Source organism: Vanacampus margaritifer, chromosome 3 (genome assembly GCF_051991255.1).
Source record: "Vanacampus margaritifer isolate UIUO_Vmar chromosome 3, RoL_Vmar_1.0, whole genome shotgun sequence".
NCBI classification, from domain to species: domain Eukaryota; kingdom Metazoa; phylum Chordata; class Actinopteri; order Syngnathiformes; family Syngnathidae; genus Vanacampus; species Vanacampus margaritifer.
In genome coordinates this window covers 15,328,060-15,347,756 of record NC_135434.1, presented here as the reverse complement: position 1 = coordinate 15,347,756, position 19,697 = coordinate 15,328,060, and the positions used below count along the sequence as shown (strand labels likewise).

The following is a 19,697-nucleotide window of genomic DNA, read 5'->3' as shown; positions in this document are numbered from 1 at the left end:
AATACAATTATCGTGAATGAATTAGGTTTGTATTGTAAAATGTATTTATAGATTCCCTACATTATCCTAATCCACCTAGTTTAGCTCTAATGAGAGAATTTAAGTTGCTAACGTTAGTACAACATTACATTTCATAACGTTAGCCTAGCCTAGCCTAAACGCGCAGTTTAACTAAAATGGCGACAAAATCCTCCTCTGTACAGTACAGTATGAAGGTATTATTTGATTACTATATCAAGTGTAATCTTTGCGTGTTCAAAATAATTGCATTGAGATCTCATGAAGAAGTTTTCTTTGCAAAGATTTATTTAAGAGCTCTTAAAGACACAGGAGTATGGCTTACATTCGAAGGTGATGTTTAAGCCTCAAGTGTGACGAATATGAAAACACCCACACTTTTTATACATCAAGAAGCTTCCTCTCCCACCCAAAGGCTGGACAAAGGGTTAGTAATTATAATAAGCAGACATGTGATATGCCGACATGTTTACTCCAACTCTCCTACCAGCCCGGAAATATGATGTAGACAGGTAATGATCTTGGACCTTCAGTTTTTACGACATAATGAGTAATGGCATTTGAACTTGACTCCCTTTAAGATATACACATTTTTATCTTCATGAGAACTGGAAGGGAGTAAAAAGTTCCAATATATTTCACAACAACATTATCACAGTTGATCTTCCTTTAACTACACAGTTATATGGCATCTATATACTTATAAGTAAATTCATAAACAATAAAAATATAAATTGAAAATGTTAAATGTCTTCAAGTACAGTCGGCCATATTGCTGCCAGTAGTTTAAAATAATGATTTATTTGGAAACACATTTACTATCATTGCGCAGGAGATGGAATGATCTGTCTATCACCTCACGTGGAGCGGTATTTAGCACCTCACGTGTTAGCAATAAGCAAAGTGCGCATCTCGACTGCACGGGAGCATCATGGTTAGCGGCGTGGTGCATTGTGGGTAGGCTAACCTACCATATGGCCATTGAAAATGAATTGGATCCAATGGAATGAGCTCAGAAGTGGGTAGACGCAAAATTGAGGATTTAGAAGTGGGTAGACGCAAACTTGACTACGCCGTATACCCACGTACTCCAAGGACTACACCACTGCCTTTTGGGTGCCCTAAGCTTAAAAGTATGATAGTGGCCCCAAATTTGTGCCCACTAAGTAGCGGCTAAACTGCTAATGATACGTGCATGCTTTCCATATGTTGCTCCACTACCTTGTTCTAATGATTCAACAGGATTGTTGTGTTAACTGTTTGTGAGTACCTACCTTGAACAAAGTCTTCATTTACTTCACGAGATACAACCAGAAAAACCACGGGGAAGAAAGATCTTGTCGAAACTGTTTCATCTTGGGAAGATGACGCCAAGTCATGGCTTGTTTAGCTGCGCGTTCGGTCATTGTTTACTTCCTGTTTCTTTTACTTTCTGTTTACGTCTTCAACTCGCAAACTGCAGAAGAGAATTAATTTTGGGGTCTCTGTTGTTTTATTTGTATTTGCTGCTCCTGGCTTCCATCTTACCCAAGCATGGTGTTTCCTTTCACTGCAATGTAGATGGAAGTCAGATCTATGTTTCGCTAAGCAAAAAGGACGCTAACTTAAGGTCACTTTTCTCCTGTCTGGAGGAAATCAGAGCCTGGATGGCACGGAACTTCTTAAATTTTGACGAAAAGAGGTTATGGTGTTTGGTGTTTTTAAATGATCGATTCTAACACATTCCTCAGAAATCGGGAAGCATTTAAATAAAAACAATAATTAAAATAAAATTAAAAAAGCCCTCTCAAGCAACTTGTGGTCTTTGGTAACCCCTTGTCTAAATATATCATCCTTCAGCCTTTGCTTAACTACTAAATATACGGCATGATGCATTACATAAGAGTTGTTGTTTTTAGTGTTACTAGTGTGTTATCACAACACACATTTTTAGTTCTAGATCATTAAAACAAGATACCTTAGTCACTCACCCAAAATAAGGATTCAAAGCAACAACGAAAGCCTTGGCGAACTAACAGTCCCCTTCTTTGTAGACCTCCTCTTTCCTGCTTCCTAATGCCACTTCCTGTAAGCTGTCCTGCCAAACCAGCTTTTCTGGCACCGACAGGCCCGCCACATTCAAAGTGAATTTTGATGCTTGATATTATCGCCAGTGGCTTATCTTGATCATGACAACATGGCCTTCGTCTTTGAACCAAAAAAAGTGAACAAATTTTGTGGTCCAATTCTTTACTCAGAAGATGTTTACACAAGTATTCTATTTTTTGTGTATATAGATATTGTAGAGGTTGCGGTGTATTGTAGATGTTTTTTCTCCATATATGGAATATTGCTTAATGGGCATTATTGTATTGATAATGATTCAAATCCCTGTTCCTACTAAATATATTGTATTTGTATTTCTGTCACATGGTTGACTAACTCAGGTTACTGCATATCTGAATATATAAAAATGTGCACTAAGCACAAGGTTTTTTTTTTTCTGGTTAATGTTTACATTCAGGTCATCAATACTTAAGCAGCCAAAAGCTCTTAGCCCATGTTTTAGTATGAGTATCTCTTGAGCTAGTGACCTCTGCTGTTAGATTTACTGCGGTGACAGAAAAACAAACTCCTCCAATTTCCACTGATCACCAGAGGGCTCCTCTTGTGGGTTGGGTCCCAACCGATAAATTCTAAAAGGTTCATATATGAAAGGGCACGGAAAAGTAGCTAATTCATCAAAGCGCATGCTTGTAAGCTTTTGCAAAGAGAGCAAAGGGCTCCGTAAATCATTACTAATCAGACACCCGTAAGCAAATTAAACCGGTGAACGAATCAATGTTCCCGGATCGATTGGTGTAAAGGACAGCTGATTTGACCCCAGAGAACTGCGGAATTCCAGAGGCCACGCAGAAAGCCACAGATCTGTTTCCACTTCATCGCCACAGCTGTCAGTCTTCATTCATGTCAAGGCGGACTTTCGACTCTGAAGGTAACTCAGCCGGGCTTGACTAAAACAAAACCTTGGAGGGCAGAGCAATATAGGGCAGACAGAAGTCTGATGGCATCTCGCTGGATAGACAGAAGATTAAGGTAAGATCTCATTCTGTCTGAATCCCCCCACCCCCCCCCCCCTCCAAAAAAAAAAAGTCTCTGGACCTGGATGCCTCCTCAGTCTGCAGCTGTGCAACAGATGGCCTCAAGTTCACGGATGGCTCATTTCCACATCTTTAAGGTCACAGATAACGGACGGCTTTACCAACAGCAATTTCAACTTTGACTTGTTGGCCTGACAAGAGGAACACGCTAAATCATTTACTCATTAAACCTTCGCTCTCTCCACACATCTATCTGTCCATCCACGATCCTCCCACCACTTTGAATTGTGTGCAAACACATGCTTACCAGAGATTACAACTAAAGTGTTTGTTCACCCTAATTACGCCTTTTGCACAGCACCTTCAGAACACATTCATGTACCTCTTTGATTTATGATAAAAAAGATATGCAAATACACAAACTTGTATGAGTCATTGAGTTGTTTGTGGTTTATTAGCTTCCAGAAGCCCTATTCACTTTGTATATAATTTATTTTTATTTATTTTTTACATGCTCAAAGACAATATAAGAGCCAGCCCCTTCTCTAAATGCAGATGGTATGACTGATATGCAAAATGATTTGACATTAGAAACTCCAGTATAGAAGAAGACATTAAATAAAATTTTTGTTTCTAACTATAAATTGTCTTTGTCAATATGTATGATCCTGTTGAACAAATGGTGCGGTGTATCACCAGTCGCACTGCTTTGATTGTTCATGTTCGAGTGAATCTTCTGATGATGTATGATGGTTGGGATGTTAACTCAAACTATATACTCCCAAAATTGTAAATTGTATCACTTTAATCAACTCAAAGAGCTGTAAAGTGAATTCAGAGAAATATTCCTAATAAATGATATCTGTTCTCAGAACGTTTTTTTCCCCATCATTTTAGTTTTCCTGATTTTTTTGTGTGTGAGACGAAAACAACATGTATTTGAGCGCCCGGCATGAGTCGCCCCTCCTCCGCAATATAAGAACTTGAGCTGCCCAGTGGCATAGACAAAGTTGGTCAGTCACATTTTCTTAATAGCGGTACCATGGCCCAAGGTAGAACCCACCTTTTAGCTCTCACTGGCTAGGATTGCAACCCACTTCTTGGGCCAGCTAGCAAGCTAGCCCGCTCAGCTAGCCGGTTAGCTCTCTTCAGCTTCCATCCTATTGGTTCAAGGCTCAGTTCTGGGCGCCAGACTCCAATCTTTGCCATCCCACAAGGTTCTCGCCAGGTTTTAATTTGTCTTGTCAAGTCTGTCATGATGTTTACACTGTATTTGTTAAACATCTTTGAGTGTCCCTAAATAAAGCACTATGTGAATTTGTTTTATTATTATGTCTGCACCAATGAGTAAAAAAATAGCTTGTGTGCTAATTTAATAATTTACAGTCCGCAGTTGTGGAATTCAATTTTGAAGTTGAGTCTCTGAATGTGAATTTACATTGTATAAGCTCGCATTTTTTTCCAAGTGCTTGTATACAGTAGTGGTATTTGATTGACAGTTGAGCAGGTTTCAGGGCATTCAGTGGACACGCCCACATTAATTCATAAGTCATTCAAATTTGGAGGACCAAAAGTGCCAAAATTAAATAAATGAATACACAATTGAAAAATTAAATAAATGTGTCATTAATTAATCATAGGTCATATATATATATATATATATATATATATATATATATATATATATATATATAGGTAATTTTATTATTTCATGACACATTTATTTAATTATTGGTTTATTTAATTTCATATTTAATTAATAAATGACACATTTATTTAATTATTTAATGGTGTATTCATGTATTTAATTTTGGCACTTTTGGTTCTCCATAGGTTAAAAACACTGTGTCAAATTTCCCAGACACATTTATGTTTCTTTTATGGGGTTCAAAAAATATATAGCGGTTATTCATTGATGTACTGTTAAATCATTAAGCTTTTATTCATTCCACAATCACAGCATGAATGCTTGACTCCTTCAGTATTTACTCAATTATCACCCATTTACTTGTTTCAATAGAACCCCAGGTCGTATGCTTGCACATCACAGACAGCACCTTTGCATGTGTGATGGTGAATATAGTTGTGAATTCCACAAATGGTTCACCTTGTTAGAAGCGTACAATTATAAGCACGGAGCCCCGAGGCAAACCTAATCTCAAAGTGAAGGGAAATCTTCTATTATATCAAGCGAAATTACTGTGAGCTTTTCTCGGCCCGTTCCGATAAGATACCGATCAGGCAAATAGATTGGCTTTTCCATTATCTCTGGAGAGATCTAGGAAGGCATTGGGTAGATAATTTGCTAATGTTTCCTGTGACCTCTCCAGATTTAAATGATGTCTTTGGCTACATGTCAACTGGATGCTTGAGTAAACACGCAGTCATTAATATTCTCTGCAACATAAATGTCTTCACATTTTACCTCGATCACTTACATTATAGTATAGATTGGTCTGAAGGCTGCTTAAAATGTTGGCATTGAGGTTTCTGAGTTCTTTACAGACCTTGCGGTTGTTCCAAAAAGTAATAATAAAGCCAGAGAATTGGAGCAAAATGCAAAGAGGGGGAAAAATCATATCTTGCTAACTAGGCTACTGAAGTCCTATCTATATTTCAATGAACAGAAATCTGCTCTCATTTCCCGGCATTTTGAAGAGAGGTTTAATTATTCGGCATCTAATTAACATGAAATGAAATGAGCTGCTTTGATGTGGGGAATTTAAAGAAATAAACGTGCGTGGTGAGATCATTTTAATAATGGAGTTACTTTGTCTTTTCTCATTAAAGAAGATGCACAATTTCATGTGTGTTTCTATCATGAAGACATGGCAGCACTCTATAAACATGAGAGCTTAGCCGCTTAAATGTTGCTCATGCACAATTACATTTTGCTAAAATATGCAGACTACAAATAAAAAGGTTAGCGCTTTATTTGTTGCGTCCCATTCAGGTGCTGTGCTTTCACTCTTCTTTGACAAAATTGAGTTTAAATGCTAACATTTGTTTGGATCAGATCAAAGTGAAAGCTTTTTTCTGATCGTGATCTCAAATGAATGTAGCTCATGTATAAAATAGGTTTCAAGGAGAACCGTCTGTGGTGCAAATAAGAAAACTATTATTCAGTTCAAGGTGCAGCTCAAGTTGGCTGAATTAATGCTCAAGTTTAGCTATAGCGGAACCGTCAAGGTCAAACGCTCCTGAAGTCGTACAATTCAGAACTGACGTTTCATTCCGAATGTTAAACCCTATTATAAGTGTTTGTGCCACTCAAATTCATTGAATCAACTGCATGCTGATAATATTTCAATGGGCTCTTTACACAAATCCACTACTACCTGAACTCAATACTACTCCCTCATTTCCTGTCTTTCATGATTGGATAAACTAATTAATCCAGGTGTGCCTGACCTCAGTAACCGTGATGACAATGTTCCAGCACACCTGGATTCAGCAGTTTGTCCAATCATGAAAGACAGAGAATGAAGGAGTGGTATCGAATTCAGGAAGTAATGGATTAGTGTAAAGAGCTCATTGGTGGAGCTTGGTCATATGACTTATATAATCAGGAAGTGCAAGCTAGAAAGCATCATGTAACGTTAGCTAGCAGTAGGCTATTCTCTAGCTAAACGCATATTGCTTTTCTGTTCTAGCTCAGGAAACGGCTTTGGTTTTAAGTGTACAATTGTAACTTGTGTGTAAAAGTTGTATAATGTTGATTTTGACATATTTTGATAGATGTAACTTTAAGTTTTGACAAGTTAAAGGATTAGTGTAAAGAGCTCATTGGTGGAGCTTGGTCATGTGACATGTATAATCAGGAAGTGCAAGCTAGAAAGCGTCATGTAACGTTAGCTAGCAGTAGGCTATTCTCTAGCTAAACGCATATTGCTTTTCTGTTCTAGCCCAGGAAACGGCTTTGGTTGTAAGTGTACAATTGTAACGTGTGTATAAAAGTTGTATAATCTTGATTTTGACATATTTTGATTGATGTAACTTTAAGTTTTGACAAGTTAGCTGTATTGTGTTAGCCCAATGTGTGAATGCCAATGTAGGCATAACTGACCTCATGCAAGTTGTTCATTGTAATATGGTGTCTATCTTAAATTAGTTTTAAGTGTAATCGTAAATTGTTTTATTTCCCGTTTACAAAATCAACAATGACTATAAATGTATCTTGAAAACAAACACAGTACAAGCTCAACATTACTTCAGCGTCTTAAGATTCATTTAATCATTAATGTTTACTATCTGTTGAAGTGTGTGATGGGAACAGAACACTATCACTAGTTTTTACATTTTACTAATAAATAAAAGTAGCTATTTTTCACACGTTCACGGAAGCTAGTAATGTTTCATGGACACTAAATTGTTAAACAAATACAGATTTTACGATGCCAACAGTTTGACACTTATTTCTGTTTCCATTACATCCTATGAAGTAATGTTTTGATTTGACGTCAACCAGCATCGCTGAATGGATTAGAGAATAAATGTAAAAAAAATCAAACAAACAAAAAACCACTACGCAACCAACTATTTTCAATACGGCTTTTCCATCGTGGGGTCCCGGCTGAGAGACAGGGTACACTCTGGACTGATCGCCAACCGATCGCAGAAAACAAGCATTCACAAAGACAAATGGCAGCAGCTCACACTTCAACCTGCATTCTTTTCAAGCTTGTTGAGATATATTATATTCAGTACGTGGCCCAGTGTCACCCCCTCCTTGTGGAGTTATTAAATTGGTCGGCAGCAGTGTGGCTCTGTCACAGCCAGTATTAGAACGCCATCCCCCCTCCTATTACCAGGTGCAGCCCTGTGATTCAAAGCTTTGATTCTGTTCAAATGACAACAAAGGTGAGCCCAGAGTTGACGCTCCTAATTCATCATTCCCTGCTTGATAAGAGCCGGATTAATGCTTCTAATGCGACGGTAGCAGGCAATCATCCATTTTAAAGCTGGCTCCCAGGAGGACGCAGCTGAAAAGGGAAAACACCTGAAACACAAATGTAGCGGGCTGCATGGCGGGTATACGCGGAACGTTGTACAGCATTATTTTCCGAGTCAAGCCTGGCACCAGTTTCCTCAGTCTTGTTACCAAAATCTTACCCTGTGGCCTTGGCCTGAATCCCAGGAGCAGATGGTTGCAAGATCCCAGTTAAAACTTGACCTGAATGATAACATTCAAAATTCAGAGCTGTCCTCACAAAAAAATTGTTTTTCCCAAGACTGAGTCCTTTGACCCTTTTTGATGTGCGTGCAAAATTGTAGCACGCATAATCAGACAATGTTTTCCTGCCTTAATACCTCATTACATAGTCATTCCATGTTTAACTTAACATCTGCCGACTCGATACCCCCTAACCTGTGCAAAGGCATGGACTTGCAATGAAAATGATCTATTATCCAGATGTATCAGGGAAGAGTGAGCTCTGTCCCAGCTGTTGCTCTGATCTCGACTTTAATTTCCTCTGAACTGTCGCCAAAGAAAACCCCGCGCGATGAGAAGACAACCGTTGCTCTTGACAGAAATAGGCCCATGTGAAACTTGCTATTGTCCCCCCATCTGAAGACCCCTCTTGTAACCTACAACCACATTTAAGGAGGACAACATTGCTTGGGAAATTTCTCATTAATCGTGCCAATACAGTGGAATGTACATTTCTCTGTCTTTCTCAGTCACTCACATACAAAGTGTAAATGATTGGAATTGAGCATTTTATTTTTGAGAATACAGATTTGATATATATATATATATATATATATAGGGGTGTGAATTGTCTAGTACCTGCCGATTCGATTCGTATCACGATTCATAGGTCAATTCGATACCGATTAATCCCGATGCGAATCTATAAATTGATCATTGCGATTTTTTTAATTCAAATTTAGAAAATAGTCATCAGTAAACTTGTACATGTACACTGTAAGATTTGTATGAAAATGTATTTATTTATCTGAGTCTGTTTCATGTTTGAACAGCACTGAAATAAAATATTAAGGCTTAATGTTCCATGAATATAACATTCTTCTATGCTTAATTTGTGAATCCTAACCCTAAGTAAGACGTTTTGTTGAATATTCACATAAAAAATTGATGTTTAAAAATCGATTAGGCCACATATTGAATCGATTTGAGAATTGCGCGCTGTAATATCGCGATCTATTGCCGAATCGATTTTTTTCTAACACCCCTAATATATATATATCCTTGATATTATTAAAATGTGTAGTGTACATAATGTGGGCAGTGAGTACATACAGGCCATCTCCGATTTGTCTTTCACATTTTTTGGGTCAATTATTGGTTATTCATAGAAAACCTCTATTGAATGTTTATCAATGATTTCAAAATAATTTGTTGTTTTTTTTTAAATCTTTTTTTCCTGATGCATTTCAATGGATGTCAATTTTAATAGTGTGTAATAGAAGACCCAATGTGTATTGATGAATAACTTGGCCTTCTAGTTTCTACTTTTGTGTAATTAATAGCATTTTAGCTCAGTTTGTTATAAGATGCTCCAACTTCTTTCTATTACTGTATATTTTATTTCCTTTAGTAATATGCAGATCCGGCTCTGGCTCAGCTTCAGAAAACAAATATTACCATTTGAATGATAACAACTGTCAATAATTCAAATACTGCTTGAGTGTCAAAGGTAGACCAATTCATAAAATAACTCAAAAACAGGAACTCTTAAAGGGGAAGTCAACCCCCAAATTTTCTTTACAATATGTTGTGTGCGCCCCCACTTGTCTAACAGCTGATTAATATTGTGTTTGTGGAATATGAGTTAAGCAGCAAAATTCAACCGTTTTCCTTCATCTCAGGGAGCGGCCATTTTGCCACTTGGTGTCGACTGAAATTGACATCACAGTTGCTGGCTCGGCTTCAGTAAACAGGTGACACATAATTGACAATTTAGCATGTAAAGTTTGAAAAACATTACCATTTAAATGATAACAACTGCCAATGATGCAAACTCATATCAGTAGAATTAATCATTTTTACAAGAAAATTAAGTGGTGTATGGCTTTACTGACCCATATACATACATGCATTATTCATGTATTAATTTCATATAAAAATGACTGAGTGCATCGGCGTGCATGATGATGTTTGTGTAAATGGCAAATAGCTCACTTTGGACATTTCCGACGAAATTCTTGTGATATCATGTTGGTAGCACATGAACGCACCGAGACATTTCTTGTATTGATTAACAAGTTAAGAGGCACAGAGGAGGAAAGGCTAATACTAATGTGAATTAATGACACACCACATAAAGTGCTGTCATGAAATAAATGGAGAACAATGTCTTTAATTAGACGTGATAATTAAGGACAAACCTGAGTAGCTGCTTTCATCTTGAAAGGAATGGATGTATTATTTTGGATTGGAATTGATGCAGATTGTTTTGTGTTACATTCATTTACATTTAAGGGAAACGGCAACAGTAAAGATGATTTTGAGATTTGTAAACAAAAAACAAAGCTGAATATAGGTTAACTGCAGCAACTCATTTCAAATGAATTTTGTCGGCCTATTTTATTTTTAATCAGGTCAAAACCCTCACTTGTTATTTGCATTCACAGAGCATCAGCTGTGTTGTGTATACCATATTATTATTAATTCATGAATTAATATGCATCCAATTCTAAAATGAAACCGTAAATGATTAAAAACAAAGAATAATATATTGATGGATGACTTTCTACTTCCTTTGTCAATCCTCTTGATCAGTTGTGAAATAGGGCCATACTTCAGGTTTTGCCAAAGACTCACTTTGTTGCCGTTTAGAGTGTGCCAAAAAGAAGTTTTTATCTTTAATCATCCTGAACTTAAATAACAAAACACGGTGTATCAGTTCACTTGAAAGGGCAAATGTAAACCAACCGTCTAATCAAAATGTGTCACGAGAGCACAAAACAGGACAGGAGAGTTCGGAAGAGAATCGGAATCACTTAAGTTAACGATCAAATCCTAACATGTGAAAGCTTGTTGAGTACCGGAACAACCTACAAAAGTGTCTGCACTTTAATGATGGTTTTAGGCCAGAGCAAGGTGCTGCGGGCCCGAGCTCAGAGCTGTGATGTTTCATTATCATCCCCACCGTTAGCTACATTGACAACACAGTAGGCTGCTTTAATTACTCTCCATCAGTGGGGGAGTCAGCGCCACTTCAGAGTCACTCTCTAATCAGCCCTCTCCTCTTTTCCTCTGCAGGGCACTCATTGTCTCCTACATGCACGATCATTTGCCTACACTTTAGGCCCACCACTGAACTAAAACGTGGACGTTTTGCTTAAGGCGGACTGGCAAAACTGTTCCCCCAGTTGGCTTATTAAAAGTCAGTTATTAAGCTCACCGTTTTGCGCAATCAAATATTGGGTAATATATTATTGTTCAGGATCAGGTCTCAGGAGCAGCTGCTTGAGCACGAAAACCAGACTTCCCTCTCCCAAGCCACTTCATCCAGCTCTTTTGCGTACATCCCAAGATGTTCCCAAGCCAGCGTGTGCTGGGTGTTCCCCAGGGCATCCTCTTGGTGGGTGGGCTGCCGTGCCTGGAACACCTCACCAGAGAAACATCCTGATCAGGTGCCCGAGCCACCTCATCTGGTTCCTCTCTGAATGGGAAATAACCATGGTTTGATATGTCCTCGTGTAACCTCTTATATTTTTTATTTTAATTTTTTTTTTTTCCTGGAGAGCTCAGTATTGTTCATTCGATTTGACATGTCATCATTGCTCTCCTTTTTATTTTATATATATATATATATATATTTTTTTTTATTTTTTTTTATGTGGGTGAGTATGTGTATGTATGTGCGTGTGTGTGTGCGTGCGAGTGTGTGTGTATTCATTAGTTCACCTAAAACCTATTAAAAAAAATCCCATACTAATAATATAATATAATAATAAATTGCCAAATGCAGAAACATCAATGTAAGTTATCACGATGTGGTGGCTCTCGTTAACAGGCAGAATTAAGTAACCAGAATAAGGTTAAAAAAAATTTTTTTATATAAATATAAAAATTCTAAGTTTCTACAAATTTTGATATTTGGTTTTTATTTGAGGCAGATATTTTTTCCATTAAAATGTGATTTATGAGGAGGTTAGATCATTGGTCGATATTCAGAGTTTGTTTATTTTTCCAGTTAACAAGAATTGGGTTTTTTGCGATAGTAAGGGCTACAAGTGTAGATTGAAATTGTTTATGTGGTAAGTCAGTTGTTGTTAGGTCACCTAGCAAACGCAAGTTTGGAGATAAAGGTATCCTACAGTCCAAGATAGCGGAAAGTTTTTCTAAGATTTTAGTCCAGAAATACATAACCGGAGTACATAACCATGTAACCTCTTATATAAGGATATGTTGTTGTCCTGAACTGTTGTACGAGTCCAGGTGCCCAACAATCTGGGCACAAGGGCGGAATCAACCTGGGAACTCTTAAGTTGAATGCCTTGTTTATACTATAGTCCTCCTCCCTGCTTCGGAAACATGTTTTCGAGGGTGCCTGGGAGAGGGCTTGACCAGCCCGGTTTCTCACGCTCACCCCTTTTTGTTAACGAATAAAAGACGGAGCGGCACACGGTCTGGGTAAAGTCAGCTGAGGGAAGCGTACGTTCGCCCAGCCGTTAAGCAGCTCGTTCTATATAGGATACAATGAATTGAGCAGATTTAGAGGTGCGGATTTTCATCCCAAGTGCTTCGCAGTCATCTGTGAACCGGTCCAGTGAGAGTTGGGGATCATGGCTGATCTGACCACTGAGGCCACAAAACGGGACTCCTCTATGCCTTGGCTGTGTCTAGAAAATTATGTCCATAAAAGTTATGAACAGAAGTCTAAGTCTCACCAGAAACAAATCTGACTTACTGCTGGCAATGCAGACCAAACTCTGACACTGGTTGTACAGGGACCAGACAGCCAACATCAGGGAGTTTGGTACCTCATACTCTCGCCTCACAAAATTCCCCAAAGGAGTCCTCCACCATCTGGTGGAGGGCCTTGTTCAGGGTGTAGAGCTTTTCCACAGCTAGGACAAAAACCACAATGCTCCTCCTGAATCTGATATTCGACTTCCCGACGGACCCTCCTCTCCATCACCCCTGAATTGACCTTGCCAGGCAGACTGAGGATCTGTGATCCCTCTATGATTGGAACACACCCTCCAGTCCCCCATCTTAAAAAGTGGGACCACCACCCGTCTGCCAATCTAGAGGTACTGTCCCTAATGTCCATACGATGTTGTAGAGATTTATCAACCAGGACAACCCAAGACCATACAGAGCCTTTAGGAACTCAGGGAGAAGCTCATCCACCCCCGGGGATTTGCCACCGAGGAGCTTTCTGATCACAGTGACTTTGACCCCAAAGATAGGAAAGCCCACCTCAGGGTCCCAGACTCTGCTTTGTCAAAGAAAGGCGGTGGAATTGAGGAGGTCTTCAAAGTATTCTCCCCACCGACTCATTATTCTTGCAGGGTCTTATATACTGATATCTGATGATCTGAACTCTTTGACTGCCAGACGTTTTCAGAAACGGGATGTCGCCAGTGCCAGCCGATTTAAGAATTTTGACTGATCTTTCAAGGTCCACAGAAAATGTTGTGTTTGGACTATGGAAACACACATACTACCAAATGAAAGATTGAACTCTCATCTTTCATCAGGAAAAAAAGTTTGTTTCTACCTTATTCCGTTTTTCAGTAATCAACAATAGAAAATGGTTAGTTTCACCGAAATGCTCTGTTTTGAAACAAAAAACTGAGAAAACAAGCTTTTTGTGAAACGATGTTATTTCATGCACTCTAGTGAATTGTACACTTCTTTTTGTCCATGAATGATGCCACAAACACCTAAATAGTGCTTTACTTCTGTAAAACGCTACCACCAACAATGAAAAAGTGTTTTTAGATTGCAAAATACGTTTATTTCCATTCAACACTGTAACAATTTGACAAAACAAATTCGCAAACTATTTACAAATGTGTGCAACTGTGGTACTATTTACAATTATGTGGATGTTTCAAATACAGTTTTTCTTTCTGTAACACTCCCCTGCGTGCAAGGAGACGGAGCAGGATTTGCACAATTCGTTTTCACTGCGATTGCCCCTTTCGCGTGCAGACGTTACACTTTCTTGACGGCCTTTTTTTCCGGGGAATAGCAAGTAGCAGACTGTACACACTCCTCCGATGAATATGCATTGGACTCGGGGCACTCTTCGTCGTCCGATTGAACGTCCGCCTGTGCAGAAGTGCTCGGTTGTGCTCCGCGTTTTCCGGTGTTAGCATCGCTAGCCGGTGAGGCTTTATGAGGTGGTCAACGCTTAATTCCAACTTCGGCATCAACCTCGGAGCTGCCATCATCATCATCATCGTCGTCATCACTGTGCTCTTTAGCATTGGCGATGAGCTGCTTGCAACCGGTCGCCATTGTTCGCGTCCTCAGCCATCTAGCTCCGCCTCACGTCTTCTACTGCCGCGTCAATGCTTCCAACCTCGGAGTCACCATCATCATCATCGATGATGATCCTCGTCGTCATCAATGTGCTCTTTAGCACTGGTTGATGCTTTTCGTCTTTGAAAAAAATGCTCAAGCGTGAGCTGCTTGCAACCGGTCGCCATTTTCGCTTCCCATCCCCAGCCATTGTCCCCTCTAGCTCCGCCTCACATCTTCTACTGACGCCTACCCAATCTTGTCAAAAGAGAGTCATCGCTGCCATCTAGGGACCAAAAATAGTCATTAGGCTCACTAGACCTGCTTGAAACTTTCACCACAGCTGGCCAAGGCTTTCCTCCACCTGTTTCCAAAAAAATATATAAAAAATTGGAGAACGTCTTTTAACGTCCTTGGCGGCCCTCCGTAGGTTTTTACTAAACGTCATTTAACGTCCTTGGCAGTAAAAGAGTTAAAAGCAAGAGACAGACAGATTGACATATATAGATGTAAAATAAAATAAAAATAAATAATAATAAAGAAATTGGTCAACCAGTATTACAATTGGATTGTGTTGTACTTTAAAAGGTCCTACTGGACTGTACTTACACAGTAGATTTTGAGTATACTTTACTCTAAAAAAGACTACATTCGGTCCCAGTCTAAACAGAGTAAACTTTGCACTCGGATAACTACTGTTGGATAACATTGCTGGTGTGGCCAAAGGTATTAACATTTTATCTGATACCAGCCATCTACTGACATACTGTAGAACATGGCTCAGAGGTTTTTTTGCCATCTCCCAACCTGAAGATTCTGTGATTCCTCAACCCTTGAATCATTTTTATTGATTTATTTTTAACATTTTACTCTCTTCCAAGTGTAAAGTTTACTCTAGTTTAGACAGGGACCAAATATAGTCTTTTTAAAGAAAAATGTACTCTCTGAAATGTATTGTGTACAAAGTGGACACGGAAGAAAACATGGCATTTATGAATGCACACTAAGAGGTTTTCGTCACCCCAGGAAAGCTCCAGCTAAGACTGATTGCATCTAAAATAACCTTTTGTGCCTCATCATTTATGAGCCACGCTGAATTTGTCCTAATGTGAAATGACTTGCAGCACAGATGATGGGGATTTGAGTGTTGACAAAAGCGGTTCAGAGGGGACAGCTCGCATTGTCTTCTTTTACTGCCCACCAAGCAGTATACAAAGTCCCCCAGCCCTCCGCTGTGTGCATGCCAAGGCTCTTTGTTAGCCTGAATGCAAGTCTATTCATCTGAGGGTGAACAACACAACACAGTAATAACACAGTCATGAGTTTTGACTGATGTCATTGAGGCGAAGTGCTGCCTCTGTAAGCTGGAACCACCGAGGCCCACTGACCTCAGCGTGACCCGGTCCGGCTCGAACGCTGCCGGCCCTTTACAGACTCAGACGAACCATCAACAACAGCCGGGCTTGCTTAATGCCAAATCCAGGTTAACCTCCCGACCTCCCTCGGCCCCCCCTGCCTTCTGGCCAAACACAGACATGGGGCTGATGTTTCCCCAGGCCATTTTTCACAGCTAATGACGTGGAATAATATTGCTACGGCTAGTTTGTGTGAAGCATCAGGACTATTCAGTTTTCCTCTGCAGTTTTGATTACCACATGCAAACAAAGTCATTACAGCTGCCCCAGTTCCTTCTTATATATACTTTTGCGCTCTACATGCGTGAATATGAAACGTATGGAATACGGTAGCAGATGTCATGAGCATCCAACAACGCCGAATGGTTTAGGAGCGGTTATTATATGGGAACTAGGTCACTATTCAAGCCCACTCGCTCGCATTGACTCTTTCGAGTGACTATTGATTTTCTGACTAAAGCAATGACTTCATTCACCATTAGTCTGCCATCTGACAATGGGTAGTTTGGCGGACCAGGCCATAATTCCAGTAGATATGAATCATAAAATTGCATGCATTAAACATTCAGTACATTTGACAACAAATGTGCTTTGTACTCACCATTAACTTTGCCTCACTGCTCACAAACACAAACAGACAATTTCCATACAATTGCTGTCGTTTACTTTGAACTTAATTTGTGAAAGCTGAGAGGGGGGGAAACAAATCAGCAGATTCCTTTTCATTGGGCTTTCAAAACAGACTCAACAATGAGCGCAGGATTATTTTCTCTTTAATCCAGGGGTGCCAGTGGAGCTAAAACAAAAGAACGACCATGCGCACATGCATGGCAGAATGAAGAAGACTCACTCTCCGGCAAACCACAAAAGATGAACAGTGTGTGTGTGCGTGCGCAGAAGAGTGAAAGGGAAATGGGATTTGAGATCTATATTAAAACTGTAAATAGTGTTTAAAGATTAGTGACGGGCAGGAGGAGGTGACAGCAAGAGACGATGTGAAAAGTGGATTTCCCCTCCCCACTGCGTCTATTTTGATTGCACGAGCCTTGACAAGCTTCGACTTGATTGTGAGAAGGGCGACGTGCACAGCGGAGCCTTGACGACTTTCTTTGAGGCATGTCGAGATCTTTTGGTGACTGAAAGGAACACAAATCAGGATTATGTATTACACAGCCATATTCAAGCAGTCGGCATTAGGGGCTGTGGAATGTCTGGCAAGACATTGTTGTCGCCTGCCTCTCTCCTCTCTGTGTGCTGTAATTACCAAGATCAGACTTCCGGAGAACCATTTCATTTGAAGTCATACAACCAAGGGATGGGCGCTGCCACTCTGCACAAAATAAATCATTTGCTGGTGTCAGAAAAAGCAAAGAAATGCCCTAAATGTGTCCAAAAAAAATCATCATTGTACCACTGTATTGCCAACAGAACAATCAGATGAAACTATCAATACCATTACAGTATATCTGACAAACCCCATTTTCCATTAGCTTTTTTTTTTTTTACGATGAAAACTGATTTTTTTTTTTTAAAGGGCAAGTCAACCTTAAACATTTATTGACAATAACTGTTCAATAAATGTTATATGTGACCTCACTAGTCTACACATAACATTCTGATTAATATTACATTTGTGGAATAAGAGTTATGAAGCAAAATCCAGCCTTTTTTTATCCATCTCAGGGGAGGCGGCCATTTTGCCACTTGCTGTCGACTGAAGATGACATCAATGTTGCTCAGGTAAAAAACAATCACAGCTCATCTTCAGAAAACAGGTGAGCTGTGATTGGTCGTTGCCTGAGCCAAGAGCAACATTGATGTCATCTTAAGTCCACAGCAAGTGGCAAAATGGCCGCCCCCGGAGATGAATAAAAACGGCTGGATTTTGCTAACCCTACAATATACCGATACATCTTGTACCGCTCTCGCTGATACGTTTGCAGACGACCTTTTTTAGGTCGGACTAATCAAGCGTTGTTTAGGGCGGGACGAAACCAATAAGCGCCGACGGTGGTGGGAAACAAATAAACAGACGAATGGACGCTGCAATTAATTCTGGTCTCGCAAAATTACTCATCATTTTCTTGTAGAACAGCGAGAGCCGCTTCGTGCATTTTTATCTGGTAAAGATTTTTGTGCCCTGCCCAAAGACGACATTTTCATCCGTTGCCTTGATTGGTCAAAACAAACGTGCAAACATGCTGCATCGTCCAATCAGCTCGAAGTAGTGTACAGAATGTCCCTCCTTTCCCAAACGGATCTGCTGAGTGAAGTCCCAGATTGATAATGTGAAGAATTCCCTTGAGTGAATCACAATTATCAATCTGGCTTGTGAGGTTAAGATTTTGCTGCTTAACTCATATTCCACTAACGCAAAATTAACCAGAATGACATATTTAGACCAGTGGGGCTATATAGAACATATTGCCCCCCAAAAAAATTGGGGTTGACTTCCACTTTAAGAACAAAAAGTGGAGCTGCCAAGTGCCCTTCAACTGACTTCCTCACAAGCCCCGTTGCTGATATTCCCTGTAATACAAAACTTGGCTGTCGCATCATCACCCGCCATTAAGTCATCGCATGTGCCTGGCACTGGGGCAATGTGTGCGCTCTGGCCCTCCCCCAGCCCTGAGCCTTTATCACCATACAACCTCTCTGTGACAGACAGGACTGATCTCCCCTCCAGCCACCCTCCACCGTGCCAGTAAAAGGACAGCAGTGGAAAAGGCCCCCCAGGGGTTACTGAGGATGGACTCATGAATCAAACATGTGCCTAAAGCTTGCTTCTTATCACCCAGGTCAGCTCAAGCATTAATACGCCATGGCTCCAGGGAGCTACCTACTGCGACCTCCCCCGGTTCCCCCCGAGAGTAGGGCACTGTCCTCGGGTGCCAAAGGGTGCCTCCCTCCAACATGATCACGTCACATTATGTCTACACGCTGAGAAGAGGTTCCGCCATTAATGACAGAGATTAGCCAAACAAAAAAGAATAAGTAAATCAACTATTTAGGCAAATGCTAAAGGTGCTATTGCCTCCAGGAGGCGCTACTACATGATATAATTTGTTGTTTTACAGTTCAAATTGTTTTAAAATGTACTGTGTTATGGTGACAGTGTGTAATAGTTGACCACTAGATGTCGCCACATCATAGAATGCAGCCGAAGCGCATGCATTTCGAAGCACGCGCACTACGGTGGCTCAGAGAGACCATACTTGGCAAGCCTACCACCAATTCTAAGGTGCGTGAACGAATGAGCATCTCAGATTTAGCCAGAGCAGCTAACATGAGTTAGTTGGAGCCATAAGCTAACAAGAGAGGCTAACAGGAGAAGCTAGTTTAAAAAATTAAAATTAAAAATAAGCTAGCAAAAGCTTGCGAGAGCAAAGCAGAAGGTGAAAAGCGATGTGAGCCCGAATCACAAGACTCAGCGACGACCACCCGACCCTTTGGGCCCAACACTTGATGCAAGCACCACCAGGGCTATAACTACGTTCGCAAAGTTGTCCTTTGGGCATCCGTAGCAGGAAGATGGCGAAACATGTCACCCTCTTGTAAGGTGAAACTCCAGCCATGTAATCTAAGTCAGTGGTCCCCAACCACCAAGCCGTGGGCTACTTTGGACCGGTCGATGGCGGGTCGCACGGTTGAAAGAATAAAAAAAAACTTACTGTACCTACTTAAAAATATTTTATTTTGAAAAGTGACCGGATTCTCTGTTTACGACTTGACGAA

General features: G+C 40.1%; 1 long non-coding RNA gene across 1 annotated transcript; it reads right to left on the bottom strand.

The window, feature by feature from the left end:
* Positions 1-16,719: 16,719 nt before the first annotated feature.
* On the bottom strand, positions 16,720-17,442 carry LOC144049268 (uncharacterized). Its single transcript, XR_013293527.1, has 2 exons — positions 17,227-17,442; positions 16,720-17,098 (listed from the first exon to the last, which is right to left on the bottom strand). It is a non-coding gene; the product is annotated as an uncharacterized LOC144049268 (long non-coding RNA).
* Between the last annotated feature and the right edge of the window lie 2,255 nt (positions 17,443-19,697).